The 12,829-nt window shown below is 48.6% G+C and overlaps 1 protein-coding gene across 3 annotated transcripts in view; it reads left to right on the top strand.

The window, feature by feature from the left end:
- The window catches only part of TTC28 (tetratricopeptide repeat domain 28), an 824,287-nt gene that overhangs the window by 779,524 nt on the left and 31,934 nt on the right, over nucleotides 1–12,829 (top strand). The window lies entirely within an intron of this gene.

The following is a 12,829-nucleotide window of genomic DNA, read 5'->3' as shown; positions in this document are numbered from 1 at the left end:
TTGGCGCTCCTGTGTGGCTCGCGGGATTGGTAGTATTTCTGAGAAAACTACCTTGGAGGTCCTTGCCCTAAGCTTCCTACCTAGGTCCCTGAAATCATTTTTAAGGACCCTCCATCTACCACTCACTTTGTCATTGGTGCCGATGTGGACCATGACCGCTGGGTTTTCGCCAGCCCCACCCAGTAACCTGTCAACCCGATCCACGATGTGCCGGACTTGAGCGCCAGGGAGGCAGCACACCGTTCGGCGATCCCGGTCTTTGTGACAGATTGCCCTGTCTGTCCCCCTAATAATAGAGTCACCCACTACCAGGACCTGTCTTGCCTGCCCTACACTTCCCCCCTCCCCCTCATTACTGGAGCATACACTCCCCCGGAGGTCAGAGGATCTGTCTTGCTCCAATAATGCCGGTTCTGAACCAGCCTTCCTATACTTCTTCCCTCTATCCCTCCTAACTGTTATCCAGCTCCCTGCCTGTTCAGCCTGCACTTCCCCTCTATGCTCCACCCCCAGTATTGACCCATTGAGTGTCTGCTCGGTGAGCAGCAAACTCCGTTCCATGTTGTCGATGCTCCTCAGTATCGCTATCTGAGCACTTAGATCCAGAATTTGGGCTTCCAAGTGCACGATATGCTCACATCTCTCACAGCAGTATGGATCCTCGAGCGGTTGCTCACGGAATGCATACATTGCGCAAGATGTACACTGCACGGCTCCAGCCAACATGGACGTCATTCTAAATATGGGGATACAGTCAGTATATATATACAAGTACAAAACACAATTATTTATATATAGGTGTATGGACGGGGATCAATTAGGGATGTGCAAGTGTATCAATTAGATATCGGCGGGGGATCAGTTAAGTATGGACGGGAGATCAATTAAGTATCAAGTATGGACGGGGGAATCAGCTAAGTAGGTCAATTAACTATGGACTGGGGATCAATAAATATGGACTGGGGAAATAATTAATTGTGGACTGGGGAATCAATCAATTAATTATGGACAGGGGGTTAATTAAATATGGATGGGGATAAGGCAAATAAATATGGATGGGGATAAGGCAAATAAATAGGGACTGGGGATTAGGGGGAATCTATTAAATATGGACAAGGGGGATCAATTGATTATGGGCTGGGGGGGTCGATCAGTGGTTGGGGGATCAATTAAATGAGGACGGGGGGGTCAATTTAAATGTGGTCAGGGGGATCAGTTAAATATGGACGGGGGGTGATCAGGGGATCAATTTAAATATGGACGGGGGGTGATCAATTAAATATGGACTGGGGGATCACTAAAGATGGCCGGGGGAGTTGTATTAAATATGGATAGGGGGGAGATCGATCAAGTATGGACAGGGGATTAATTTAAATAAGGCCGGGGGGAGCACTTAAATATAATACAATTACAATACAAATACAATACAGTACACACTCGGGTTCAGTAGGGCCGCTTATCGCGGCCTCCTGCCCCTCACTCACCTCCTCTAGGGACGCTGCACGCTATCACATCGCGCTCGCCCCTCCAGTCGCCTCTTACCGGTCCTCCTGATCACCTCCTGGTCACCACCACCTGGCGCCCTCCGCCGGCCGGCGCTGCACGCTATCACAGCGCTCTCTTGCGCTCGTCCCTCCGGTCACCTCCTACCGGTCCACCCGGTCCACTCGGTCACCTCCGCCTGGCTCCCTCGCCGGAGGGCCGCGAGCCGAGTCGGACCACGCCGCTCACCACAGCCACACCACAGCCACACCACAGCCCATGTGCTCACACCCCACACGCGCTCTCACTTCCGGTCACGTGCTCTCTCTGTAGCTGGGAAGGGGTCAGATGAAAAAGTCCTGGAGATGTTTTTCCCTCCTTCCCAGCTCCTACAGCAGCACAAACTCCCAGCATCAACAGGCTCCTCCTTGCAGTTGCAAAAACCATCAAGCGCTACAAAGAAACTGGCTCACATGAGGACCGCCCCAGGAAAGGAAGACCTAGAGTCAACTCTGCTTCTGAGGATAAGTTTATTCGAGTCACCAGCCTCAGAAATCTCAGGTTAACAGCAGCTCAGGTTAGAGACCAGGTCAGTGCCACACAGAGTTCTAGCAGCGGACACATCTCTACAACAACTGTTAAGAGGAGACTTTGTGCAGTAGGCCTTCATGGTAAAATAGCTGCTAGGAAACCACTGCTAAGGACAGGCAACAAGCAGAAGAGACTTGTTTGGGCTAAAGAACACAAGGAATGGACATTAGACCAGTGGAAATCTGTGCTTTGGTCTGATGAGTCCAAATTTGAGATCTTTGGTTCCAACCACCGTGTCTTTGAGCGACGCCGAAAAGGTGAACGGATGGACTCTACATGCCTGGTTCCCACCGTGAAGCATGGAGGAGGAGGTGTGATGGTGTGGGGGTGCTTTGCTGGTGACACTGTTGGGGATTTATTCAAAATTGAAAGCATACTGAACCAGCATGGCTACCACAGCATCTTGCAGCGGCATGCTATTCCATCCGGTTTGCGTTTAGTTGGACCATCATTTATTTTTCAACAGGACAATGACCCCAAACACACCTCCAGGCTACGTAAGGGCTATTTGACCAAGAAGGAGAGTGACGGGGTGCTACGCCAGATGACCTGGCCTCCACAGTCACCAGACCTGAACCCAATCGAGATAGTTTGGGGTGAGCTGGACCGCAGAGTGAAGGCAAAAGGGGCAACAAGTGCTAAGCATCTCTGGGAACTCCTTCAAGATTGTTGGAAGACCATTTCCGGTGACTACCTCTTGAAGCTCATCAAGAGAATGCCAAGAGTGTGCAAAGCAGTCATCAAAGCAAAAGGTGGCTACTTTGAAGAACCTAGAATATAAGACATATTTTCAGTTGTTTCACACTTTTTTGTTAAGTATATAATTCCACATGTGTTAATTCACAGTTTTGATGCCTTCAGTGTGAATGTACAATTTTCATAGTCATGAAAATACAGAAAAATCTTTAAATGAGAAGGTGTGTCCAAACTTTTGGTCTGTACTGTATGTATGTCCCCTGTTACGCTGCTGTTCTTTAGCGCATTAAAAAAGGATTCTTTTTGCCTTCCTCCGTGAGAAAGCGATAGGCACTGCCATGCGCCTCCAGTTACTTGCACGCCAATGTCACCTGCTGGCTTTTCTTTGACTGCTGCATTTATTGCAGTGCAGGGACCTGGCGGGTCTGTGCACTGCAGTGCATTTCAGATAAATGTGCATCCTTGGACACATATCCAGCTAAAATATGCAATGGCGTCAGCAGGCCCTTCTCCTGCACAGGCCTGGTCGCGGTCGCACCCTCTGCGACCGTGGTCGTTACACCCCTGGATGACATTTTCCAAAGATAGGCCATTTGTTTAGTAAGGCAAGCCCAATTTAAAAATAATTTTTGCATCAATAAATATAATCAAATAAATCAGTAAGTGTTTAAATATAAAAAGTAGATAAAAATATAGCATTTGTGATTGTGTGGTAATAATGTGTATGAATGACTAGACTGAGTTAAGGCAGGAACCTTAGCATTTGGCAAAAGAAACTGACTGCATGATAATTAGTTTTGCAATATTGTCAGTTAACAACTATGGACAACATCTATCCCTTATTATTAAGCGACTTTATGCATTCAGAATGATTTGCCACTGACAGCCATTAAGGAAAATGCCATCTGATTTATTTATGTCTTATAAATGACAATCTGACACCAAGATCTCTAGAACAAAACCTTTTCCAGGTTTTTACAAAGATTTCCAAGAGTGTGACGATGATACTAATAAAAGAAAATAACAATTAGTTACCCGACGCATTCCCCACTACTTCATTGCCACTAATCCAGTGGTCCCTGCCGGTCCTGCAATGATGATCACTAACCCCTAGGTGCATTTACAGTGAAGGAATATCATAAATGACTGGTCATATGAACACGCGATCATGATTACCTTGCAGTGTATATAAGGCTGGTTTTGCGAATTGATTCACACCATCTCTAGTGGTGATATTTAGACCCCAACCTGTTCAGGACAGACTCTAGTCAGTCTCAAGTCAATAAGTGAATGAGACTGAACTGCAGTGCCAGGTTGTTGCTGCCCATTTATTCTGCTGATTAGCGAGGGTCGCTTGAATCAGACCCTCACAAATCAAATATTGATGGCATATAGTAACTCCTGGACAATTTCAGAAATTGCAAAAAAAAAAAAAGATCAAAACATCATTAATTATGATCATGTTTTTCCTACTGAGACCGTAACCTGAAGGCCTGTCAATATACCAATTGTCTAAAAATCAACATGCCACAGTACGTGCAGTGAGAGATGCCCACATTGTTTGGCTCAAAAGTCCATGACCACAGGACCAAAGTCTTGCAAACCTCCTCCAACATGTCGACAGCCCTGGCGCCTCTTTTGAGTAGTAGTCCTGACACAAACTCATGTTTGCATCGCGCTTCAATGATGACATCGCACCGGATCTATTAATAAGAAAAGGGCAGGGGATGCCGACAGGTAGAAGGAGGTTTGCAGGGCACTGGTCCAACAGAAGCTAACCACCAACATGGCAGTTAGACCAGGGTCCTGTGAATCTTTTCGCTCACAACTTTGAGTTTATCCCCTCAACTCTCCAATGAATTCACATAAAATTTTAAAGGGGTTGTCCAGATTTAAGAGCAAATTCTGCACTCACTCTGTGTGACAGAAGACATCTCAATCGTGACAGCTTGCAGTGCGCACTCAGTCACGATTCTCCGGTATTGCCGACGCTCTGGTCACATGCCGACTAATCTCATCTGGCTTCACTCAATAGAAGTGAATTGCTGAACATGTCAAGTAGCAAAGTAGCAAATGACATACATGCGGTCACATGACCACTCTTTTGCACCGGCAATACCGGTTGAATCCTGACAGCGTGCACCGCAGATAGAGTGACTGCAGACTTTGCTCTCAAACCTGGAAAATCACCTTAAAGGCTCCCTCACATCAGTATATTCATTGGACGAGTGCTATCCGGATAGCACTCAAATCAAAGTTGTACTACGGGGCAGTGCAGATCTGTGATTTTTTCTACAAACCGATTCACGTGCTACTAATGGCTGTGCAATTCGGATCAAGCGCATCTATACAAGTCTATGGGTGAAACATCAGAAATTAATTTCTCCATCTTCTTCGCACCTTTGCTCCGATTCTCACATGATTAGAGTGTCAGAGTTTGAGCTGAGTGCCATTACCATAATCGATCCGATTCTCTCGCATGAGAGACTACGATCGTGTGAGCGAGCCCTAAAGATGGGAGTAGCAAGGACCAGAACACAATGGTAATGCCATATGTCCCAATTTGTATAGTAAACACATAATATTGGAGTTCTGAGCTGAAAGATTTATTTGCAGTCCCTAATAGGAAGCAATTAGACCTTTGTACTTAATAATCTAATATCACTTTGAGCGAAGGTAATTGCTGATTGAATAATGGCATTGCCGCTGCTAACATTGGGGCAGTGTAGTGAGGCTGTATACCGCGAGTGAGATGCTGCAGCTCTGTTATTACAGCCCTCCATCTGCGGCAGTAACTAATCTGCCTCCGTACAGTAATCCAGAAGGTTGAGCAAATTAAATTATTGATCAGTATTCTTTAGTGCGCTGCAATCCTTGTTTATTGCCTCTCATATGTTATCTGAAACATAATGGCAAGGAGAAGGTCGTGATCAATATTTTAGTATAACCTGTTTATTAAGTTAAGAAATTGAATGAAAAGCCCACAACATTGGAAAAATGCTTTTCTCTAGATGGATTTCCTATTGTGTGTATTAGCAGTAATAATTACAGATAAATGTAATATAGCCTCTTACTGGTGGAGGGAATGGATTGCTTCATTTGGGACCATGTTAATTATTTATACTGTAGACAATTAAATTGCCACTTGTGGCCAATAAATGCAGATGCGCAGTTTTCAGCAACTATTTTAGTACAGGGAGAAATGAGAAAAAAAACTGCAATTTTCCCTCGACCTTCGCAGTCAGCAGTTTTTATGTGTCACGCTGAATAGGTCGACACTGCTAACTATTTATAAGCCGAGGCCACAGGTGATAAATGCATTACCCCTTAAAAGAAAAGCAAGTGAATCCTATTTTGTTGATTCTTTTTTCTATTGATGCCGAGCTACAGCTTTTATATTATAGTCTAGAGCTGTATTCACAGTTCTGCTGGTTCACTTGTCACCTTTGGGGGATCAGGAGCCAGACTTTAGGCCAGCGGTCTCAAACTTAGCCTGGTAAATGGGCCGCACATAGAAAAAGATTGATTTTGAAGGGCCGCGTACTTTGCGGGAGAAGATAATGTTTTCAGTGACACCTTTTTTCTATAAGACTTTTTGATCATCTTTTTTTATTTTTGCCATGTTTTTTATTCTTTTTAATGGTGTTTATACATGGTGTAAAATGGCCACCAGACTTGAGGGGAGATATGTATCGCTGAGGTTGGCAACTTCAGTGATGTAAAACCAGAAAAGCATGCTCCAGTACAAGTAGTGCTGAGAGGGTTAATTAGGTGTATCAGGGCTGTTTTTTTCGAGCAGTCATAAGAGATGGGGGGGATTGGCTGCTCACATATCCCCACCCCCAGGGCGTGTGTATAAAATGGAGACCAAGTGTCTCATTCAGTGTCTGTGGCTGGAGGTGTGGAGACCTCCAGAGTGTTTGTGCCAAAAAGACACTGACCGTGACCGTGAGCGGGTGAACCCGCCATATTGTATGGACTGTTTATTTTCTGTTTTTGTTACACTGTGCCGGACAAGGCTTTCTTTTGTTTACTTCTGAAAGTGCGGTTTATGCAGCATAATAAACCTGCCTTGGACATTTTAAAGAGACAGTGTCCCGTGCCTGGGTTATGGTATAGGTCTTCTTTTTTACTTCAGTTTTTGCATAAAACAGCATTTTTAGTGTTCATTTATTTTTTTTCATACTTTATTTTGAATATTTAAAAAAAAAAAGTTTTCCTTTTTTTGTCCCCCAATCAGCCCCATACAGTATTATTGTTTTACAATTAGCCTCTTATATTAATTCTGCCCTCATCCTGTAATAATGTCCCCCATTTTGTAATAATATCCCCGTCCTGTAATAATGTCTCCACGTCCTGTAATAATGTCCCCATCCTGTAATAATGTCCCCACGTCCTGCAATAATGTCCCCAATCCTGTAATTATGTCCCCTGTTCTGTAATAATGTCCCCATCTTGTAATAATGTCCCCACGTCCTGCAATAATGTCCCCAATCCTGTAATTATGTCCCCCGTTCTGTAATAATGTCCCCAATCCTGTAAAAATGTCCCCTATTTTGTAATAATGTCCGCTGTCCTGTAATAACGTCCCCTGTAATGTAATATTGTCCCCTGTCCAGTAATAACGTCCCCAATCCTATAATATTGTCCCCTGTCCTGCAATATTGTCCCCTGTCCTGTAATAATGTCCTCTGTCCTGTAATAATGTCCGCAATCCTGTAATATTGTCCCCTGTCCTGTAATAATGTCCTCTGTCCTATAATAATGTCCGCAATCCTGTAATAATGCCCCCTGTCCTGTAATAATGTTCTTCATGTAAAAATGTTCCCAAATCTTTAATAACGTCCCTCAACCTGTAGTAATGGTCCCCCATCCTGTAATAATGTCCCGAATCATGTAATAATGTCCATTGTCTGGTAATAATGGTCCCCATCTTGGTCTCATCTTGTAGTAATGTCCCCATCTTGTAGTAATGTCCCCATCTTGGTCTCATCTTGTAGTAATGTCCCCATCTTCGTCTCATCTTGTAGTAATGTCCTCATCTTGGTCTCATCTTGTAGTAATATCCCCATCTTGTAGTAATGTCCCCATCTTGGTCTCATCTTGTAGTAATGTCCCCATCTTGTAGTAATGTCCCCATTGTAACGGGTCTGGGAGGCGGAACCTCTGAGCAACTATACAAGGGGGCGGTCCTTGTAAGGAAGCGGGTGGCTCCCAGGGAAGACAGGCAGGTAGTCATTGCTAGTGACAGGGACAGTCTCTGGGTAGAAGGGCAGGAAGTCACGGCAAGTGACAGGGACAGTCTCTGGGTAGAAGGGCAGGTAGTCACGGCAAGTGACAGGGACAGTCTCTGGGTAGACTAGCAGACAGGTAGCAGGTGGACGCTCCCAGGTGAGCGGGCAAGAGTCTCTGGACAGGCAGGTGGTCACGGCAAGTGACGGCAGAGCCTCCCGGTAGGCTAGCAGGCAGGTAGCAGGTGAGCGCTCCCAGGTGAGCGGGCAAGAGTCTCTGGACAGGCAGGTGGTCACGGCAAGTGATGGCAGAGCCTCCAGGTAGGCAAGCAGGCAGGTAGCAGGTGAGCGCTCCCAGGTGAGTGGGCAGGCTGGTCCATAGACAGACTGACAGGTGTCGGAAGGCAGACCGTCGGACCACAGGCTTGCAAGCAGGTAAGCGGATATCAGGCAGGTATCCAGCAGGAATCTGGCAGGTGACTGGCAGGTAACAGGCAGGAATCTGGCAGGTGACTGGCAGGTAACAAGCAGGAATCTGGCAGGTGACTGGCAGGTAACTGGTAACGGGACCTGAGGGTTGAAGCAGAGTGAAGGCTTTGCAACAACATTGCTTGGGCACCTCCATTTTGGAGGAGGTGCCTTATATATGGTGAGGTCCTCCGGCCATTGGCCGAGGACTCCTTAGGACGGCGCGCGCGGCCTCTTTAAGAGAGGGGGAGCGGGCGCGCGTGCGCCCTAAGCACAGTGGCCGGGAAGCAGCGCGCGCTGCCAGCAGAGCGGGAGGAGGACGCCGGGCACGGAGCGGAGAAGTGAGGGGAACAGCGTCCCTGCCTAGCAGGAGGCAGGGACGCCGACGCTACAGTACCCCCCCCTTTAGGCCCCCCCTTTTTTAGGCCAGACAGAAATTTATCAAGGATGAGAGGGGCATGGATGTTCTCCCGGGGCTCCCACGTTCTCTCCTCAGGACCAAATCCCTTCCAATCCACTAGAAAAAAGGTCTTTCCTCTTACCCTTTTGGTGGCCAGAATGTTCTCTACCTCAAACTCATTTTCAGCGGAAACCGGAGCAGGAGGCGTACCTGTAGACTTGGAAAAAGAGTTAAGTACCACGGGTTTGAGGAGAGATACATGGAAGGAGTTAGGGATCCGCAAGTTGGCCGGGAGTTTCAATTTATAGGCCACTGGGTTGATTTGTTTGATAACTTCCAGTGGGCCGATGAACCGAGGCCCTAACTTGTAGGAAGGAATCTTGTGCCGGACATACTTGGACGAGAGCCAGACTTTATCTCCAGGACGGAATTGTGGAGGATCCAGGCGTTTTTTGTCAGCGTGTTTTTTCATCCGCTCGGACGACTGAAGGAGTGCGGATCGGGTACTCTCCCAAATGGAGGAAAATTTGCTAACGAGAGATTCCGCAGCCGGATTGTCCACCGAGGTGGAGACGGGAAATGGGATCCGAGGATGCTGACCGAAGACTACAAAAAACGGGGATTTGGAGGAAGATTCGCTCTCGTGATTATTGTAAGAGAATTCGGCCCATGGCAGGAGATCCACCCAGTCTGAATGGTGGGCATTAACGAAGTGCCGGAGGTAGCTGGTCAGGATCTGATTGATCCTCTCCACTTGACCATTGGACTGTGGGTGGTATGCGGAGGAGAAGTCCAGGGTGATGTCTAGCAGCTTACATGTGGCTCTCCAGAAGCGTGAGGTGAACTGAACCCCACGATCCGACACGATGTGGAGGGGCAGGCCATGGAAACGGAAGATGTGGCGGATAAAGTCTTTAGCCAGCTCGGGTGCAGACGGGAGGCCTGGCAGGGGAATGAAATGAGCCATTTTAGAAAAGCGATCAGCGACCACCCAAATGACCGTACAACCGGCAGAGACAGGGAGATCTGTTATGAAGTCCATAGCTATATGCTGCCAGGGGGCAGCAGGTACTGGAAGAGGAAGGAGGCGACCGGCTGGCAGGTGTCTCGGAACCTTGTTGCGGGCGCAGGACACACAGGCAGAAACAAAGTCTATTACGTCCTTGTGCAGGGTAGGCCACCAGTAGTGCCGGGTGATAAGCTGGAGGGTCTTTTTCTGACCGGCGTGGCCAGCAAGCTTAGACGAGTGACCCCAGTGTAGGATCTTCTCCCGATCAGGTACCGTTACGAACGTCTTACCGGGAGGGAGACTATTTAGACTCACCGGGGCCACCTGCATTACTCTGGCGGGAGCGATGATGTGTTTAGGTTCCTCCTCAAGATCAGACACCAGGAAGGATCGGGACAAGGCGTCAGCTTTGATGTTTTTGTCAGCTGGGCGAAAATGAAGAACAAAATCAAAGCGAGCAAAAAACAAGGACCACCGGGCTTGGCGCGGGTTAAGTCTCTGGGCGCTCTGGAGGTAAGCCAAGTTCTTGTGATCCGTGTAAATTATTACCGGGTGAAGAGCCCCCTCGAGCAGGTAACGCCACTCCTCCAATGCCAGCTTAATGGCCAATAACTCTCGGTCTCCTATAGAATAGTCGCGCTCGGAAGAGGAGAAGAGTTTGGAGAAGAAGCCGCAAGTTACCATTCTCCCGGAAGACGATTTTTGGGTAAGTACCGCTCCGGCTCCAGAGGAGGCATCAACTTCCAGGAAGAATTGCTTGTTGCCGTCCGGGCGATGCAGCACCGGGGGCGGAAGAGAAAGCCTGTTTTAAGGAAAGAAAGGCTTCCTCTGCTTCGGGCGGCCATTCTCTGGGATTAGTGCCCTTACGGGTGAGCGCAGAGATTGGGGCAGTCCGGGAAGAGAAGTGCGGTATGAAGAGGCGGTAGTAGTTGGCGAAGCCCAGGAACCGCTGAATAGCCTTCAACCCCTCTGGTCGAGGCCACTTCTCGATGGCAGACAGTTTCTCAGGATCCATTCGTAGGCCGGTCTGAGAAATTATGTAGCCCAAAAACGGAAGCGAGGTCTGCTCAAAGAGGCACTTCTCATATTTAGCGTAGAGGTGGTTCTGCCTGAGCCTGAGCAGAACCTGACGAACATCCCTCTGGTGTGTGGGGAGATCCGGAGAGAAGACCAAGATGTCGTCCAGGTACACCACTACGCAGGAGTAGAGAAGGTCCCGGAAGATGTCATTGACCAACTCTTGAAAGACGGCGGGAGCGTTACAGAGACGGAAGGGCATTACCAGGTATTCATAGTGGCCGTCCCGGGTGTTGAATGCCGTCTTCCATTCATCCCCCTGACTGATACGGACCAGGTTATACGCCCCACGGAGGTCCAGCTTGGTGAAGATTCTAGCCCCCCTCAGACGGTCAAATAATTCCGGAATGAGCGGAAGGGGGTATTTATTCTTCACCGTGATCTGGTTAAGGCCTCTATAGTCTATACAGGGACGGAGTGAGCCGTCCTTCTTTTTGACGAAGAAGAAGCCTGCTCCCGCCGGGGAAGTAGATTTCCGGATGAATCCCCGGGCCAGATTCTCCTCAATATATTCTGACATGGATCGGGTTTCAGCAGCGGACAAAGGGTAAATGCGCCCACGGGGAGGAGTAGTGCCGGGCATCAGGTCGATTGGGCAGTCGTATGGTCTATGAGGGGGTAATGTCTCTGCCTCCTTTTTATTAAAGACGTCCGCATACGACCAATAAGGAGCCGGAAGACCAGGTAGATTGGCTGGAGTAGGAGAAGGACGGACAGGATGGACGGGAACTAAACAAGTCTTATGGCAGTCCTGTCCCCAGCGAAGGACTTCTCCAGTCTGCCAATCAAGCACGGGCGCATGTCTCTGAAGCCAAGGTAGGCCTAGTAAGAGGGCATGAGAGAGTCCGGGCAGAACATGAAAGAAGATGCTCTCAGAGTGCAGCATTCTCACCTGCAGGGTTATGGATTCGGTGATGAGTTGGATGGGATGTGGTAAGAGGCCCCCTTCCACGGCCGCGACAGATAAGGGTACAGCTAGAGGTTTGGTGGGAATGCGGTATTTCTCTACCAGAGACTGAGAAATTAGATTTCCGGCAGCTCCAGAGTCAAGTTGGGCTAGTTCAAAATAACGGTTCTCCCCGCAGATGATAGAGACCGACAGCAACAGAGATGGAGAGGGTTTACTCTTGTCTAGGACGACCTCTCTGAGCGATCCTAGACACAGGCGTTTCCCGACCTCTCCGGGCAGGAACGGATCCGGTGCTCCTTACTGCCACAGTAGAAGCAGCTCCCCTCGGCACGGCGTAACTCTTGACGGGTTTTGACCATCTTGGTCTGGTCGACCTGCATAGGCTCGGGTGAGTGCGCCTGGGGAGTAGCGGGAGACGTGACAGGTTTCTGAAAGGTAGGGGCTAGTCGTGGAAACCTCCTCTCACGGGTGACCTCTTTGGCGCGTTCCTGGAACCGGATGTCAATCCGGGTGGCAAGAGTTATTAAGTCGTCGAGAGTGGTAGGTATGTCCCGACCGGCGAGTTCATCTTTAATACGGCCGGACAGACCCTCCCAAAAGACAGACACCAGGGCGTCGTTATCATAGGCCAGCTCCGAAGCAAGGGTACGGAACCGTATGGCATATTGGCCCACGGTGAGATTTCCTTGATGGAGGCGTAGCAGAGATGATGCGGATGAGGTCTTCCGTCCGGGTTCGTCGAAGACTTTCCGGAAAGCCGTGAGAAAGGCTGGCAGGTTGGACACCAGGGGGTCTCCTCTCTCCCATAGAGGATTTAGCCAAGCCAGTGCCTCCTCCGTGAGATGGGACATGATGAAGGCTACTTTGGCCCGGTCGGAGATAAACTGGTGGGACAGGAGTTCAAAGTGCAGGGTGCACTGGTTTATGAAGCCCCGAGCATGAGCGGGGTCGCCTCCGAAGCGAGG

This window comes from Phyllobates terribilis, unplaced genomic scaffold (genome assembly GCF_046119375.1).
Source record: "Phyllobates terribilis strain yellow unplaced genomic scaffold, ASM4611937v1 Scaffold_1__5_contigs__length_1240528914, whole genome shotgun sequence".
NCBI lineage: Eukaryota > Metazoa > Chordata > Amphibia > Anura > Dendrobatidae > Phyllobates > Phyllobates terribilis.
The sequence above is the reverse complement of the archived record's forward strand: the minus strand, read 5'-3'. Positions and strand labels throughout refer to the sequence as shown.